This window comes from Manis javanica, chromosome 9, assembly GCF_040802235.1.
Source record: "Manis javanica isolate MJ-LG chromosome 9, MJ_LKY, whole genome shotgun sequence".
Classification (NCBI taxonomy): Eukaryota; Metazoa; Chordata; class Mammalia; order Pholidota; family Manidae; genus Manis; species Manis javanica.
In genome coordinates, this window is record NC_133164.1 from 115,442,333 (window position 1) to 115,447,375 (window position 5,043).

Genomic DNA, 5,043 nt, shown 5'->3' on the forward strand with positions numbered 1-5,043 from the left:
GCAAGCCACAGCTTTGGTAAATATGGTAATTTTTATGATACACGGTTTTGCCATCTGAAGAATGACACCAAGATTGGATCAGTGGTTTTCAACCTGTGATCTACAGCGTTCTCAAGGGTCCAGAGTGACAATGTGGGGGTCCTCACGTTGGGATAAAAAACTGCATGGAATGGTTTTTTATATTTGGAGTTTACCCAAACATTTTTGAAATTTGAAGAGTCCAAGCTAGCGAAAAATAACTGGGTTACATGGTATCTTCTGACTTGCTTAGTCTGAATTGTATTTCAATTCTCTCTACGGTTGGTTATATAACATTAGAAAGCTTCAACCTAAAATTGATTTACTGTATCTGCTTCAGGGCATTAACTTTCTGTATTTTTCAGGGAAAGCTTCCCAGTAAGGTGTTCTGAAGCAGATCTCCCGTGACTTATTACATAATGGATATTCTTCTGACAGGGGAAACCATGTGACCATGGCCATTTAAAAAAGTAACTTTAAATAAAGAGGTATGTTTCTCCATATGTTCTATAATTATCCTCAAAGAAAGCATGTTACAACATATGCCACTTCAATTCAGCACTTCTCTTAGTCGTATAAATTCCTCCGGATTAGTTTTGTCTTAGAGGAATGAATTTTTGCATTAAAACATCCCATGGGGAAAGCAATTCAAAGCATGAGGACAATTATAGTGTTTTTACAGCTGACTAAATATAAAGGTACAAATCTGAAAGCGTTTATGCATCTGAATTAGAGTATCAGAATTCCTAGAAAAAATAAATTACATAATATTCACGTTTCTTACTTGGTTATATTACCGAAATCTTTTTCTATGGTGTTTGATATGTAATTTATATCATTGTTAAGGCATGGAATATTTTTACTAACATGTATATCTTTTGAATAGCTTAGCACATGTTCAAATGTAGAAACTTACTGAGATTTTGCCTCCCAAAATTAAAAAGTAAAAGACGGAAAAGAAAGCAAACTATAGAGGCAAATCAATGTCCATTGAAATAGTTTAATGTTTTAGGAAGAAAAAGTAAAATTTAGTGTTTCAACAGTTGAATCTGTCTCGTAAATTAATGATAATTTCTGGAAATTCAAAGTCTCTTTTTCATTTTTTATCGAAATAACCCCTGTGATTTTTAACTTTGCATAATTAGAAGACTAAAAAATATTTCAGGGAAGGATAAACCATATTGTGTAAGTTTTTATATTCATATAAATATTAATATAAAGTATATATATATATACTTCATACATTTGGATTGGATTAAGTTATGATTTGTAATACTTTCTTAGTTAAATTCTAGCAAACATATCTGTTGTAAGCACTGTCATTGACCCACTCCTAAATGGCCCACCTCTGAGTCCTAAAGCTGGGATGGATAATTCTCATTCTTCCTGAGAACTTGCCATCTCAAAGGCTGTTTCTCTTTGTGGCTTTGCCTGAGGGCTTTCTCCAGCCCCCTGGGAGTTTTCTCAATCTTCTCTCAAGACAGACAAGAAGTGTCTGGGATTTAATAATCTCCAGGAGTAGCCTTGGACCAACTAAGGACAAGATTTCCTGGGAAACCTCAAGGCATTATTGTACTTGGTCTCTCAGAGTGTCCAAGTGAGAAATGGCCACCAGTTAACCTGATCGTTAACATACCCTTCTTGGCTTTTTTCTTCTCCCTATTTCCTCACTTATGCTTTCTGATGTCATGTCGCAAATAAACTACCATGATCCTCTCTTAGGATTCATTTTAAGGGAACCTAACCTAAGAAACCAGTTTTACTAAATTACCGACATACTTCCAAGTGGTACCTTATATTTGTGTAATGGGCCATTGGCTTATGGAAATATTACTTTAAGTGGAATATAAAGTTATTCCTTTGTCTCAATTTTATAGAAGTGCCAGAGTAATCCATAGCTATAAACACATTAACAGTTGTTAAATATATTCCATTATCTATATGGAAGAAAAGAAGGATAACCAGAAAATATTGAAATTTACATGGTACTAAAAGGCAAATACTAATTAGTAATTGAATAAGAATCTGCAATGTTCTTTCCCAGAAGAGTATTTTCCACTCTCTTGAAGCTGTTTTAATGGTAGATAGCCATTTTTATAGAGGGACAAATAAATATAAAGTATTAAAATACTGTTTGATTTTTTTTTAAATCACTTATTCTCTTAATTTCCTTAACTCTTTGGTGCACAGTGTGACCCATAATTTCAAGAGGTCTTTTTCAAAAGTCATTATTTAATGTTTGGAAACCCAAATGGACCCAAATGAAAGAATCAGTTACAGACATAATATTCTTTATTCATTAACTGCCCTTTGAGCTTTATTCTTCATCCTCTTGTTTCTATCTTGACTGACAGTCTTTCTAACATTCCAAGCCTATCCTTGATAAACCCAACTTCTCTCTTTAAAATATCCATGAAGATAAACACACTTCAAAGTAAGTTTTCCAATCACCTTTGGGAGAAAAAAAGAACTCCTAAACCCTGTTAATTTAGCTTAATAGCTTCAGGCTCTCTCTATTCTGTGGTGAAATAGCTACAATTGCTATTCACATTTGTAGCTTTAGTTGGGCACCTTGTATTCTGATCCACATGGGAAACATTTCGGGGTCATCCCAAGATGTGGGTAGAGTTTATTTTACTATGAAGATGTCCCTCTGTAGCTTTCTCCTTGTACAGTTTTTTATTGTTGCTTTCCAGTTGTTGCGGTCACCTCAAAATGTCCATTATGATTCTTAAGATAATGGTGGGTTCTATCTTATTTGGGTTTGTCCCCAGATAGGAAGCCATGAAAATTAGAAAAAGACTTCCTGTGTTTGTATTTAGTATCAGCTCTCCTCAAATTTCTGTTTTTTCACTGTCCCTTATTTTTAGATAGTTGATTTTTTAACATTTGTCCAGAATTTACAGTGGTTATCTCTGGGAGGGTTGGTGTGGTAAGAGCTCTCTCTCTGTTACTAGAGGCGGAATACTGATTCTGTTTTATTGTTATTTTTAGCCCATGTTAAAATGTTTTCCTACTAGCTTATTTGGACTTGATGCTACAAAAACATGGCAAACTTCATAGAACAGATGTTAATAAGACTTTCTGACTTTAGCCATCCCTGTTTCCTTCTACCCAATTCACTGAACTCACTATAACCCTCTGAGTATGTCTCTCATCAGTGACATGTTACTCACTGAGGTTATTAGCTCTTTCCGGAGGTCCTCCATCAGCAAATGGTTAAAAGCTATATATTTTTTTCTGGCTCTACCAACTCTTATAAAGAGTTACATCAGTCATAAATCTCCTTTTGGACAACTTTTCTTGCATTTACATGGCCTTTGGTCTGTCATTTTTCTATTTATAAAACCAGAATATCTTCTCCAATGATTTAATTAATTAACTAATTAATTTTATCTAATACCTCTTCAATCCTCTATCCTCACTCCAATGCACATCTTTTTATATAATATTCTTCTAGATTTTTAAAACTAATTAAAAACCCACCATATCCAAGTTATCTATATCGATCTCCCAGTCAAGAAAACTGTTTTATATCCAATGATCTTAACCTCTGGCATGAAAATTCCACCAGGTGTATTTAAGATAATTTATTTTCATCCGAAATTTCAGGTTTTAAATTTAAGAATACTTACAAATCATGTAGGCTATGAAATGTAACTCAGTAGCTTACACCTTATAAGACATTCAACAAATAGTAATTAAATTCACAGAATAAATTAATGACTGTAGTTTATGAAAACAAAGCAAAAGTATTAATCCTTGTATTCTAACATGGAAAACTTACTATTATATAATTTCTTATATTTCATTTTCTAAAATGTTTCATGCAGTTGTCAGGTATCAGGGTAGAAGCTGATGATACATAGAAAAATGAAACAATTATATATTTTGATAACTGCCACAAAAGACAACAGGAAGTGGAACAAAACAGGGGTGGTGGTTGCTTTAGGAGCAGAGAAGGCCTAGTGAGCTATCTCAGTAATTAAACAAGTGGTAATTTATGATAAAAATTCAACCATGCAGAGGGTTCTGTGAGTGAGAACTGCAGAAAGGATCATGAGAGCCAAAACACTGAAAAGCACTTACAGCTTTATAAGGAATTTTTTTAAATATATGGATTTCAGGGAAGGAGGGAGAAAAGCAGGAAGGGATTGCAGGAGCTGATTTTGAGGGTGGGTAGGAGCCAGACCATAATGGGACTAGTAGGTCAACATGAGGAAATTGGATTTTAGTTTACATACAATGAGAAGCCTTTGAATGCTTTTCCCTGGGGGACTGAGAGGATGTGACCCCCGTTGATACAGAGACATTGCTCTGAACTGAGAAGGAGCTAGAGGAGGATCCCTGTAAAGTGGGAGTTGAGCAAGTTGAACTATCTCAAAATTTCAGTTATGAGTTTCTACCCTCTGCTGAGATCAGACATGCCCACCCTTGTAGCCTGTCTCTCAGAATCATCCTTATTCCTCCAAATCCTTAGCCAGCAGGTCCAAAATTGTTACACTGAGCTTTTATTTCATAAGATTTGGTATCCACAGTAACACAGCATACAAAGCGTCAGGATCTGTGCTTCTCTCCAATGTCCCACTTTGTTAGAATTCAGCTTGGATAAAACTATTGGTTGAGAATCAAAAGCCATGCTCTTTGGCAGATTATTCTGTAAAACATGCTATTTTCTACAGAATGAATGCCAAACAGGGCTGGAGAATTGCATTTAGATTTAAGTATATGTAACAGTTACCAATGCTTTACAAGTATAATGTGTCATGAAAATAATGTAACCCTGGTTCACGTTTGACTTGTCTTATTTTTCCCACCCAGTGATGATAAACAATTTAGGGGCATCCTCTCTATCAGTCTCTGAAGTTCTTTTTGTATCCCTAAAGTCTACTCCTGCCTGCTGTTGTTAAAGAAAAATAATTTTTTATTCTGACAACTCTGATATCCTTTGCATTTTCTACAAACGAGTGAAAGGAAGATATTACGTGAAGGGATTTGATTTGTAACACAATAGCTGCTTTTCCT